This window comes from Schistocerca serialis, chromosome 10 (assembly GCF_023864345.2).
Source record: "Schistocerca serialis cubense isolate TAMUIC-IGC-003099 chromosome 10, iqSchSeri2.2, whole genome shotgun sequence".
NCBI lineage: Eukaryota > Metazoa > Arthropoda > Insecta > Orthoptera > Acrididae > Schistocerca > Schistocerca serialis.
The window spans coordinates 134,029,972-134,044,440 of NC_064647.1; the positions used below are offsets into that span (position 1 = coordinate 134,029,972).

General features: G+C 45.3%; 1 pseudogene; it reads left to right on the forward strand.

Annotated features, from left to right (window-relative positions):
• The first annotated feature begins 14,098 nt into the window (after positions 1–14,098).
• LOC126425656 (5S ribosomal RNA) lies at positions 14,099–14,216 on the forward strand (annotated as a pseudogene).
• Positions 14,217–14,469: the final 253 nt, after the last annotated feature.

Genomic DNA, 14,469 nt, shown 5'->3' on the forward strand with positions numbered 1-14,469 from the left:
CTACTCAATACCATAACAAACAAATCTGAGAGCACACCATTAGCGGCCGGAATAAGCGATTCGTGGCTGGGTACGAATATGAGATTACGCGACTAACTCACCAATTTGATTTATGGCGTAGTCATTCAAAATCCACAAACCACAAAAAGTGTGGGTACTTTTTCCTAGGCGTCACGGTCGTCATTGACTGTAAAATCTATGTATTTATTTACTCTCTAAGGCAGAAAAACAATCGATAAACATGACAGATATGTACAGACAACCAAATGGCTACAATTTCAGAAAACCTGCATGATTTATTCAGGATAAAAAGCTTCACAAACTGAGTAAGTCAATAACGCGTTTGTCCACTTCTGGCCCGTATCCAAGCAATTATTCGGCTTTGTATTGATAGAGTTGTTGGATGTCGTCGTGAAGGATATGGTGCCAAATTCTCTTAGATCGTCAGAACCCCGAGATTGTTGCACGGCCCTGCCCATAATGCGCCAAACGTTCACAGTTGGGGAGATATCCTACAACCTTGCTCACCATGGCAGGGTTTGTCAAGGACGGAGACAAGCACCAGAAACTCGCGCCATGTGCAGGAGGGCATTCTCTTGCTAAAATGTAGATCCAGAATGGTGCGCCATGAAGGCTAACAAAACGAAGAATTGACTATAGTCGACGTAGCACTATGATGTAAGGGCGTCGAGAATGACAACCAGAGTCGGTACCATTACAGCAGAGTGCTACTTCGACGATATTCTACGCCCCGTTTTGTTGCCCTTCATGACAACTCCTCCTGGGCTCACACTTCAGCAAGATAACGCCAGCCCGCACGCACCGAGACTTTCTGCTGCTTGCCTGCGTGCTTGGACACCAAGATCGGCGGATACCTCCCAAATTGAGAACGTCATGAGAATTTTGGTGAGGTTCCTGCAACCAGCTCGAGACTTTGATGATCCAACGGGCGTACTGAACAGAATTTGGCACGACGTGCCTCAGGACGACATCCAAGAACTCTGTCAATCAATGCCAACTCAAACAACTGCTTGCGTAAGGACCAGAGTTGGACCAAAGCGCTATTGGCTTGCTCAATTTGTGATGATCTTTCACCTGAATAAATCACCTAATTTATTCTGAAATTGTAATCGTTTGTTTGTCTGTACATGTACAGCACATCTGTCGATTTCCATTGATTTCCGATACTTCCTGCGTGGTGCGCCATTTTTAATTTTTTAGGTTTTTGCCTTAGAGTGTATAAGGTTATGATTTCATCAATCCGAAGGTTGTTCTGAACACCACAGTGCTCTACTAGGCATAGCTCTACTGGAGACGATACGCCAATTCTTACTCTGGCCTTGGACGTGACTTACACAAACATTTACAGACGACCTACAGTTCAAGGTGGACTTCGAACCACAGTCTAGCTCGTCATTTTTTGCATTATCCGACATTGCTGAAGGGGAAGGAAGTGATAAGCGACAGCGTATTCAAATTTCAGCCGTATCACCATTTTCAAGTGCAGTACTACAAAATTTGTGCTTCAGCACATGTCAAACCTTTTATATGCCACATATACACAGGGTGTTAAGAAAATGTCAATAAAAATATTGCTACAATAATTCGTCAAAACTAGAAGTTCCTATATTTTTATGTGACGGAAACAATAACTGCTGAGATTCGGGCCCCTTTACTTGAGTACAGTAGTGAAGGCAGCATTCACTCGAAATGGCTAATTAAACAACCGCAATACACAGACGAAAATCCTCGAGCAATCACGGAGGTGAGGCGTCAGCATCGCTTCAGTAGCAATGTGTGGGCAGGAATTGTCGGTGACAGACTCGTACGGCCGAATGCTTAACAGACGTAGTGTACCATAGTGTACCACCGATATGAATTGCCAATGCTACTGGAGAAGGTTACCCTTGCAAAAAGACACCGACTGTAGTTTATGCACGACTCGGCACCACAACATGTCCTACGTGATTGCGCGACGGTACCTCAGCGCAACGTTTCACAGGCGTTAGACTGGTCGACGAGGTATCGTAACGTGACCTCCACACTTACCGGGCCTGATCAATTACATTTATGGCTAAGGAGCGTGTGACCATCCACGTCGCGCTGTCTAAATGCAGCTATGTGTATTTGAAAGAGCACGTTGTTCAGTACGAAGAAGGCCTGAAAGGTGTTACAAGATGCTGGTAAACACATGTAGCACTGTCTAGAGCGCTTCCATACGACAGAGAGATTGAATGACAGGGAATCTCAGCAGGTGTTGGTTCCTGGAAATGTCATTACAAGAACTTTTATTCTAGTCTGATCAATACTATCTTCTGCAGGAATCCGTGACACCTCTCTTCAAACACCGTATGTATGTCATTATCGCGTCTACAGGATGAGTGTCTAATGTTGTTGTCATTTTTTGCATAAATAATATTAAACCCACACAAATTTTCAGTCCATTAATGCTGACTCAGGCCACTGGCGAGAAATTGCCCACACGACCGAAGAAGCAGTACTGGATTTTATGAATGACTACTTTTTTCACTTTAAGACGATAATCGTGCCCTTCATAAAATTTTCGGGTGAAAAAGTTTGTACCACTCGTCGACGGGAAAATATAGAGGAAAAAGAGAGAGCAGCAGGTTGTACACAATTTATACACGACATCTTCCTGTTACACATAACGCCGCAATAGTGATTATACTTAATTTTCCGAACAAGTATGAGGCATTGTCCACCTTCAACACTACAAACCGTCCGTCCGCAGAGTTCGAGCCTATAAGCGACATCAGCGCAGTAATGATAGTGACAGTTTGTAATAACAGATGCGCATTCGCCCAGCGGGCAGTGAGCAGGCAGTGTTAATTAGTGCAGGTATGCGGCTGTGGCGTGTCAACGTTATTGCGTTGCAAATCGCGAAGGGATAACACCTCTAAATCAAATGTCCCATGTGCGCGAAGTTTGTCCCGTGCACCTAGACTCCCGATCAAAAACAACCGTCGAGTGGACTCTACCGCGAATTGAAATGTAAAACGCGCAGTTTATTCGTTTTTGGAAAAAATCATCGAGTGCATTATCAATAAGAAACTAAGACAAAACGACAAAGTACAGAACTACACATAAAGGGTCAACGCTTTGACGACGTATCCGACATTCACGCCAATGCGACGCGCCAGCTGAACATCAGAAAAAAGGGCTTTTCTGACTGTTTCACATCATTGTATTAACGGTCTGTGCGTTGCACTCAAGCGCGGGGAAACTATGAAGAACAGATGAAGCATTAAAACCAGCATCTGATCTTTATTCTGTTTTTTTATTTATTTTTATGTTTCCAGTCTCGAAATTCCTTTGGACTGGAGTGGTAGACGCACGAACGTCCGTACCAGTGATATCTGACTGTCGGCTTTAAAACATGTGGAGTACTTAAATATGAAGTTTTACACGATTAACGAACGTTTTCGCGAAAGTTTGGCGAATTAGTTTATTGTGCGGCGTTTATCTCGCTAAGGGACTGTAAGAAGAAGATGAGATTAGGGCGCGCTCGAAAGCATACGAGTACGTAACTATTGTTACACATTCCACTCGCGAATGGAACACAAAAAGGGTAGATTATAACGGAATAAACTGCCCACTGCCGTGCTCTGTATAGCGACTTGCGGCTACGCATCCAGATTAAGATATTATTATAGGGCAAAGAGTAGTTTCGAAATACTAAAACGTCGGATACTGTGTCGTCGAGCAACAAAATGTCACAAAGTCCTTTCATTAAAACTTAGTCAGCTAAATATGTCTGACTACTAAGTTACCCACTAATAGCAGCCCTGTGAGGAGATGGAGCCAAGAGACTTCAAGTAGCAAATTACAAACCTGAAGAGAAATTACAGAGTGGGTGAGGGGAACCAGGCGGGTTCTTACGATGGACAGGCAACCCACCTACTTTGGCGTCGAGTGTCGTAATGCGCGGTTGTGCAACGGGTGCCATCTCATTACTCTCCCGTTACCTTCGTGGCGAAAATACAGTTTAGACAAAGTGGAGACATCCATAATTTACTAGCAACAGTAAAGTGTGGTCTGCCCGCGAATTGGTCTCAGGTTTTCTCGCCGCGACTCTTGAATGGTGAGCTTTAGGATGGCCAGGGCCAATTGGTTAATTTCATTGTTCAGCACATTATGCTGGAGACCTGCGGAGCTGTCATCTTCGGATGCTACGAGCTGTGTTATTATGTGTACTCGCCGCCGGCATACCATATAGGTTAAATTGCACATGGGAACTAACACCAAATTTAAGTCGTTACGAGCGCTGCAGTTAGCGTCGTTACTACTACAAATTATTTTTTATTTGTTGTGTAACAACTGCATTACTTCCAAGACAAGACCAACAACAAAGCAGATTTTTCCTGTAACTCTATTATTGTTAATTACTGTGTAACCGCTAACAACGTCTTGCGAAATGACATAGGCATCCTACACCGGGAAGTAGACTGAGAAACGAAAGTCAGATGGGCCAGATTTTAGACGTGGTTAATACGTGCGACGTGCAATAAGTAACGCAATACATTTTCATCTCGGCCAATTTCGGTTGAAAAAATGCAGAGCATTGTGAAACATTCCCGCTTCGGCCCCTAAAGTGTCATGAAGTTCCGATATGTGGGGGCGCCGTACGTAGTCTTCAAAATGCCGCCTGTAACGGAGCTGTGTTCCTAGCAGGTCACTGAGTTTCTTTTGGCGGAAAACCACAGCATCGCAGATTTCATAGGCGTTTGCAGAGTGCCTACAGACACCTGACACTGAACAAAACCTCGGTGAGTCGTTTGCGAGGCGTCTGTCATGATGAGTTAACACAGGCGGTTGGCGTAGCTGGTGAAGGCGGAAAGCCTCACTCGCGGGGTGGAATATGAGCTAACTATTTGCAGTATCGTTCCCAGAATCGATCGCGGTCCTCTGGCTTAGACCATAGGCTCAGACGATACTGTGGAAATCTGAGGTGCAAATTCCTCGACCTCCGATATCGGGTGGAGAAATGTGGGGTCCCCCTGAATATGTCAGATCCTTTATCATTTAGCTACCAGAAACTAGAAGCAGTTAATTCCATAAATTATCTGGGAGTACGCATTAGGAGTGATTTAAAATGGAATGACCATATAAAATTAATCGTCAGTAAAGCAGATGCCAGACTCAGATTCATTTGAAGAATCCTAAGGAAATGCTGTCCGAAAACAAAGGAAGTAGTTTACAGTACACTTGTTCGCCCACTTCTTGAATACGTATCCCAGATAGGGTTGATCGCAGAGATATAGAAGATCCAACGGAGAGCAGCGCGCTTCGTTAGAGGGTCATTTAGTAATCGCGAAAGCGTTACAGAGTTGATAGATAAACTCCAGTGGAAGACTCTGCAGGAGAGACGCTCAGTAGCTCGGTACGGGCTTTTGTTGAAGTTTCGAGAATATACCTTCAGCGAGGAGTAAAGCACTGTATTGCTCCCTCCTACGTATGTCTCGCGAAGAGACCAAGAGGATAAAATCAGAGAGATTAGAGCCCACCCAGAGGCATACCGACAATCTTTCTTTCCACGAACAATACAAGACTGGAATAGAAGGGAGAACCGATATAGGTACTCAAGGTACCCTCCGCCACACACCGTCAGGTGGCTTGCGGAGTATGGATGTAGATGTAGATGTAGATCGGAACAAGGTCGCGTAAAACCGTCCGACCGCACGCGTGCCGGCCGGCCGCACACACCTGAATCCGGCAATGTTGTAACGTTCGGACACTCGCATTCGAGGTGATGAACGGATAGCACTCAAAGACCTCACAACGCAACTGGACGTCTGTTGGTAGCGCTGACACACTCGTTCAACAGTTCCTGCACTCAAAAGGTGTGTGGCCGCTGGGCTCCTCGCTGGCTAACAGAAGACCGCCGGCCGGAGTGGCCGTGCGGTTCTAGGCGCTGAAGTCTGGAACCGAGCGATCGCTACGGTCTCAGGTTCGAATCCTGCCTCGGGCATGGATGTGTGCGATGTCCTTAAGTTAGTTAGTTTTAAGTAGTTCTGAGTTCTAGGCGACTGATGACCTCAGTAGTTAAGTCGCATAGTGCTCATAGCCATTTGAACCATTTGAACAAAAGACCATAAGGAGTTAAAGAAGGACCAGCTGTGCGGCATTGCTTGCGTGTTACGAGGCTCGTCGTCATAATTTTTTGTGAAATATCGTCAAAGGCGATGAGACACGGGTTCATCACTTCGAACCGGAAACAAAGCGGCAATCTGCGGAGAGGCGCCACACGACCTCTTCTCCGAAGAAAAACTTCAAACTTGCACCTTTAGCCGATAAAGGTCATTGTGAGGTCTGAAACTCTGAAGAGGTTACCCTGTCTGGTGACCCTCACGTTGCAGCGGTCAATTCTGCAGTGTGTTGTGCTGCCCTCAGGAAACTGAATAAATGACTTCACCGTGTTCTTCGGCACAAATATAGAAACGAACTTCTCCTTCCCCATGATAACGGAAGACCTCACACAAGTCTGCGCGCCCGAGAGGAGATCACGAAACTCCACTGGACAGTTCCTGTGGTTAGTGTTTAACGTCCCGTCGACAACGAGGTCTTTAGAGACGGAGCGCAAGCTCGGCTTATGGAAGGATTGGGAAGGAAATCGGCCGTGCCCTTGCAAAGGAACCATCCCGGCATTTGCCTGAAACGATTTAGGGAAATCACGGAAAACCTAAATCAGGATGGCCGGAGACGGGATTGAACCGTCGTCCTCCCGAATGCGAGTCCAGTGTGCTAACCACTGCGCCACCTCGCTCGGTGGGACAGTTCCTCCTGATCCATTCTACAGCCCGGATCTCGCACCTTCGGATTTCCATCTGTTTGGCCCAAAGAAGGACACATTCCGCAGTAAGCATGATGTTGTTGTTGTTGGTAGTGTTGTGGTCTTCAGTCCTGAGACTGGTTTGATGCAGCTCTCCATGCTACCCTATCCTGTGCAAGCTTCTTCATCTCCCAGTACCTACTGCAACCTACATTCTTCTGAATCTGCTTAGTGTATTCATCTTTTGGTCTCCCTCTACGATTTTTACCCTCCACGCTGCCCTCCGATACTAAATTGGTGATCCCTTGATGCCTCAGAACATGTCCTACCAACCGATCCCTTCTTCTAGTCAAGTTGTGCCACACACTTCTCTTCTCCCCAATCCTATTCAACACCTCCTCATTAGTTATGTGATCTACCCATCTAATCTTCAGCATTTCGAAAGCTTCTATTCCCTTCTTGTCCAAACTATTTATCGTCCATGTTTCACTTCCATACATGGCGACACTCCATACAAATACTTTCAGAAACGACTTCCTGACATTTAAATCTATACTCGATGTTAACAAAATTTCTCTTCTTCAGAAACGCTTTGCTTGCCATTGCCAGTCTACATTTTATATCCTCTCTACTTCGACCATCATCAGTTATTTTGCTCCCCAAATAGCAAAACTCCTTTACTACTTTAACTGTCTCATTTCCTAATCTAATTCCCTCAGCATCGCCCGACTTAATTCGACTACATTCCATTATCCTTGTTTTGCTGGATGATAGGGAATTATTAATGCAGCAAGACGCCGGCGCGATAAGTAGAGTGGTATCATCGTAGGTACAGCCTTCCCACCAAGGTGGCGTTAGGCCGTCGCATTGAACGTATGTTATGTTGAAAACAGGGCCTTGTAGCCAATATGGGAATAACATGCACTGATGGCCGGGAGGCTTCATCTGGAGAAGTTCGGCCGCCGGGTGCACGTTTATTTTGGTGGCGCCACACTGGGCGACTTGCGCGTCCGTGGTGAAAATGAGGGCTGCACAACACCCAGTCCACTAGCAGAGAAAACCTTCAATCCGGTCGGGAATCGAACCCGGGCCGCTACATGTTAGCTCAAAAATCGCTCTAAGCACTATGGGACTTAACATCTGAGGTCACCAGGCCCCTAGACTTGCGACTACTTAAACCTAAGGACATCACACACATCCATGCCCGAGGCACGACTCGAACCTGCAACCGCAGCAGCAGCACGGTTTCGGACTGAACATGTTAGGCAAAGCGGACAATTTGGTGTATTGGAATCCTGAACAAAATCAATGGGCTTTCAGAAAAAATGTCTTTCATTACTTACTGGACCCTAGTATGTAGTGGTCAGTATCGTAATGATACTTTTGATTAAATAGTACACACGAGGCCAGGCACGCACAGAGCATGTCGGTGGTTGGCCGGAAGCTGGAGTTGGCGCGCAGAGCGGTGCGTGGCAGAGGCGGCGGGAAAGTGAGAGTCGCCGGCAGCGGCAGCGGCCGCGGCCGGGTCAGCGGCGGGCGTCGACCCGCGGACAACGGGACCGCGACCTCGGCGCGCGCGGACCGCAGTTACACCTGCCGCTCTGCTCTGCGGTGGCGGTCACGGCCGCTCCCGAAGCCCCGATCTGGCCTCTGCTCTGCGCGCCGCCACTCGCTAACAGGAACGTCGCGAGGCGGGCACCAGTGCTAGCCGAGGACCGGACTGTTGTCAGAGCCTGACATTTCGTGCCCGCTACATCCGGATGGACGGAAAGCGCGGGATGATCACACACGTGGATCGACCCCGACCACCTATCGACTGCATCTAGAGTTTTTTGGTAACCTCACTGCGAAAACTGCAAGCTGTCCCTTTGGATAAGTTAACTGATTTATTTCATGTACTCTAGGTGATGGAAGAACAGTATAATTATTCCAGGAAAGGAACTTCTGATAGGTGAGAACCAAGTTACTGCACTGAAGCCGGCCGCAGTGGCCGACCGGTTCTAGGCGCTTCAGTCTGGAACCGCGTGACTGCTACGGTCGCAGGTTCGAATCCTGCCTCGGGCATGGATGTGTGTGATGTCCCTAGTTAGGTTTAAGTAGTTGTAAGTTCTATGGGACTGATGACTTCAGATGTTAAGTCCCATAGTGCTTAGAGCCATTTGAACCATTTGAACTACACTGAAGCGCCAAAGAAACTGGTATAGGCATGCATATTCAAATACATATGTAACAGGCAGAATACGGGGCTGCCGTCGGCAACGCCTATATTGCACAAGAAGTGTCCGGTGCAGTTGTTCCATTGGTTACTGCTGCTACAATGGCAGGTCATCAAGACTGAAGTGAGTGTGAACATGGTGTTATAGTAGGCGCACGAACGATGGTAGCCACGATGTGGGAATTTTGCCGTACGACCGTTTCACGAGTGTACATCACTGCGGCCAGAAAAAGATCCTGCAATAACAGGACCAACGACGACCGAAGAAAATCGTTCAACGTGACAGAAGTCCAACTCTTCCGCAAAGTGATGCATATTTCAGTGCTGGGCCATCGACAAGTGTCAGCGTGCGAAGCATTCAACGAAACGTGATCGATATGGGCTTTCGGAGCCGGAGGCCCACGTGTATCCTTGATGACGACACGATACAAAGCTTTACGCCTCGTCTGGCCCGTCAACACCGATATTGTTTATGTCTGGAATCTTTTTGCCTGGTTGGACGAGTCTCGCTTCAGCTTGTATCGAGCGGATGGACGTGTACGAGTATGGATACAACCTCAAGAATCCATGGACCCCGCATGTCAGCAGGGGAGTGTTCAGGCTGGTGGATGCTCGTTAATGGTGTGGGACATGTGCAGTTGGAGTGCTATGGGACCCTTCACACGTCTAAATACGACTCTGACAGGTGAAACGTTCGTAAGCATCATGTCTGATCACCTGCATCCATTCATGTCCGTTGTGCATTTCGAAGGACTTGAGCAATTTCAGCAGGACAATGCAACATCCCACACGTCCAGAATTGCTACAGAGTGGCTCCAGGAATACTCTTCTGAGTTTAAACACTTCCGCTGGCCAACAGACTCCCCAGACATGAACATGATTTAGCATATCTGGAATGCCTTGCAACGTGCTGTTGAGAAGAGATGCCCACCTCTTCATACTCTGAAGATTTATGGACAGCCCTGCAGGTTTCATCGTGTCAATTCCTTCCAGCGATACTTCAGACAGATTTATGGACAGCCCTGCAGGTTTCATGGTGGCAATTCCTTCCAGCGATACTTCAGACATCGAGTCCATTCCACATCGTGTTGAAGCACTTCTGCGTGCTCGCGGGGGACGATATTAGGCACGTGCATCAGTTTCTTTGGCTCTTCAGTGTAAGTGCTCGCGGGGGACGATATTAGGCACGTGCATCAGTTTCTTTGGCTCTTCAGTGTAAATCATGGTTGCAAAATATGAACACGAATGCTTTGCAGAAAACTGGAAAAACTGGTAGAAGCCAGCTTCAGGGAAGATCGGGTTGGACTCCGTAGAAATGTAGAATCATGGGAGGCAATACTGACCCTACGAGTTATATCGGGAGGTAGCCTAGAGAAATGCAAAGCTACATTCATGGCGTTGGTAGCTTTTGACAATTTCGACTCGAATACTCCCTTTGAAACTGTGAAGGTAGCAGGGGCAGAGTACAGTGAGCGGTTGACTATTTTCAACTTGTACAGAAACCAGAAGAGGGCCATGAATGGGAAGCAGTGATTTGAGAAGGGCGTGAGACCGAGTTGTAGGCCTTCCCCGATGTTGTTTACCCTGTATTGAGCAAGCAGTAAAGGAAACAAAAAAATTGGAGAAAGCTGAGAGATAAGACATAAAAACTTTGAGTTATCTCAATGAGGTTGTAATTCTGTCAAAGACGGTGTGGGACTTGGAGCAATAGTGGAACGTTATGGACAGTGTCTTGAAAGGACGATATAAGATCAACATCAGCAAAAGCAATACAACGAGAAAGGAATGTAGTCGAATTAAATCATGCGATGGTGAGGGACTTAGAGTAGGAAATGAGGCATTTAAAGTAGTAGATGAGTTCTTCTATTTTGGCAGCAATATAACTGAACATGGGCGAAGTAGAGAGGATAGAAAAGGTAGACTGGCAATGTCAAGAAAAGCGCATTTGAAGAAGAGAAATTTGTTATCATCAAATATACAGTCTTAGGAAGTCTTGTATGATGTGTAGCCATGTATGGAAGTGAAACATTGACAACAGTAAAGACAAGAAGAGAATAGAAGCTTTTGGAATGTGGTGCTACAGAATAATGCTGAAGATAAGGTGGATAGATCACGTAACTAATGAGGAGGTACTGAATAGAAATGAGGAGAAAAGAAATTTTGCGGCACAACCTCACTGGAAGAAGGGATCGGTTGGTAAGACACATTCTGAGACTTCAAGAGATCACTCATGTAGAATTTGAGACAGCTGTGAGCGATGGAGACGTAGAGATGAATGCGGCAAGCAGATTCAGAAGGCTGTAAGTTGCAGTAGTCATTCGCAGGCCACTCTTTCCCACTGCGCACTCTGGGCACGGGCCCAGAGCCCTGCGATCCATACGGGTCCTCTAGTTCCTGCCAGATCACCAAACGATAACCGAAAAACAAATTTGTTTCGAAAAAACCGAACAATAATGACTGGCTACAATATCTACTTGCTTACTAGCTTTGCGCAGTGCACAGCTCTGCACGACTGACTTACATAAACCGATTCGACGATATGGATTGTTTCAAATGGCTCTGAGCACTATGGGACTCAACTGCTGAGGTCATCAGTCCCCTAGAACTTAGAACTACTTAAACCCAACTAACTTACTAAGGACATCACACACATCCATGCCCGAGGCAGGATTCGAACCTGCGACCGTAGCGGTCTCGCGGTTCCAGGCTGTAGCGCCTAGAACCGCACGGCCACTCTGGCCAGCCGACGATATGGAATTCCCCTGTATTTGTCTGCGGTGTTGTAATGTTTGTTTTGTTTTTAGTTTTTACTGACTGTGCCATGAGGTATTCTTTGATTAAATCGTCGTTTGCCTGTTTTGTGTTAGCGATTATTTTTGGTGTAAACGTAAATACTGAATAATAACATAAAATGTCGAAATGGCCATATTCTACTGGATCTGCAAAAATGAAAAAAGCTGAACATCAGAATGAAGTAACTGAAAAGTTACCAAAATTAACAGCACATTTCACTATTACTACTGGAGCAACTTCTGTAAGTAGCAATCAAATAATAAATCTTCCACATGATGAGTCGTGTCGGTCACAAATTGCGGGAATTTCTGAAAGTTCATGTTTTACACCAATTTCAGATTTCTACCAATTTAGGAAAAGAGACTGAATCAGAAAGCTACCGTCCGTATGATGAAAGTGCAACAACTTCGGTGACTTCACCGACACCGACAACTGTGTCACTTGAACAACAGTTTCCCAACCTAGAAGAAATATCACACGATCTCACTGATTATTTTCATGAAAATTTTTCATGAAGAAAATCGCGAACTTTTCATTCGTTAGGGACATGTATATTTTCAAAATCAAGAATTTAACTTTTCCGAGACATCCAGAACTTACAAAGATGGTAATAAATCGGTAACTAGGTATTTCAACACAGCATTATTTATTCGTAAACTAAAGAACAATGAAATCGTCGAAAGAAAATGATTTTCGTACTCGCCTTCCAAAAAGTCTGTATTTTGTTCTTCATGCTGCTTGTTTAACCCTTCTGATGCAAATCTATGCTCTCCGAGTGAATGTCATGATTAGAAGCACATTAATCAAATAATTTTTAACACATGAAAATAGCCCAACACATAGGCAACCTATGATGACTTATCTGTCACGAAGTAAACCGGTTGGTAGACTAGATATAGACTTATTATCTCAACATCAAAAAGAAGTGGATTACTGGAGAAATGTACTTAAACAGATTGTAGCTGTCGTAAAATTTTTGGCATCGAGAGGGTTTCCATTTCGCGGTCACAATGAAATCCTAGAATCTCCCAACAACTTATTTCTCAACGAATATCTGTAACGAGTTTATTGATGTAATGGGAAAACACATCCTTAAAAAAATTATAAATGAAGTCAAATTATCAAAATGTTTTTCCTTTGGTGTTGACAGTACGCCCGATCTGTCTCATGTTGACCAGCCAACTTATAGAATTCGATACGCAAAAGACAGGGTTCCTGTTGAAAAGTTCCTGAAATTTACACCTACTGAAAACCATAAAACTGAGTATTTAGCGGAAACCATCTTGAATTTTTTAGAGAATCATGATATCCCCACAAAAAATTGCAAAGGACAAAGCTATGAAAATGCTTCAAATATGTCGGGGAAGTATGCTGGTCTACAAGCAAGAATCAAGGAGAAATGTGAATTTTCCACCTTTATACCATGTGTGGGACATTCACTAAACTTGATAGGTGTCCAAGCTGCTGGGTGTGTATCAGAGGCAACAAAGTTTTTTGAAATAGTCAGAAAGGGTACAACCTTTTGTCGGGTTCTACCCACCGATGGGTATACTGACAGAACATTTACGTTCAAAAAACGTTGTTAAAAGTCTCTCGCAAACTTGATCGTCAGCCCTGGTTGATGCAGTAAGCGCCTTGCATAAAGGTCATAAACAAATTATAGAAACTTTGGTGCCTATCGCAGAAGATACAGAACAGGCAAAAGAAACTAGAGACGAAGCCCTTAGTCTGTCCAGAAAAATGGGAAAGCTAGAATTTATTATATCAACAGAAATTTCGAGCCCTGTATTGGAAGGAATAGACAAATCAAGTAATTATCTTCAGAAAGAAACAATAACACTGCACGTTGCAACTAGTTTGTTTGCTTCACTTGATGATTTTATCATTAACAACAGGGATAAATTTGATGACTTCGAATAGTCCTACAAAAAAAAGATACTCGGAATCTGATTACAAGGACCTACCTCAAAGAACAAAGCGTAGAAGCTCACGCCAGAGGTTTTTTGATGGCTCTGCACCGCCAGTCCAACAGAATGGAAAAGAAAAATACAAAGCAGAAATCTTTCTTCCCATAATTGATACACTGAGCGATTGAATTCGTGTGAGAACATTAGCCAACGTTTTTATTTATTTTTTCGCTTGAAAACTCAGAATTCCGAAGAACTGAGACAACATTCAAAGAAATTGCTGAAATTTATTATGAAGACGTTAACGAGCAAGAGTTAGAAACGGAATGTCTGCATTTAACAGAATACTTGAAAATTGTTCATAGTAGAAATGGGCGAACTAATAGCATATGGGCCAAGGGCCTTGCCGTAGTGGTAACACCGGTTCCCGTCAGATCACCGAAGTTAAGCGCTGTCGGGCTGGGCTAGCACTCGGATGGGTGACCATCCGGTCTGCCGAGCGCTGTTGGCAAGCGGGGTGCATTCAGCCCTTGTGAAGCAAACTGAGGAGCTACTTGATTGAGAATTAGCGGCTCCGGACTCGTAAACTGACATACGGCCGGGAGAGCGGTGTGCTGACTACATGCCGCTCCATATCCGCATCCAGTGACGCCTGTGGGATGAGGATGACACGGCGGCCGGTCGGTGCCGTTGGGGCTTCATAGTGTGTTAGGAGGAGTTTTAGTTCTCTTTGTCATCAGTCAAATGACTAATTCGATGTGGCC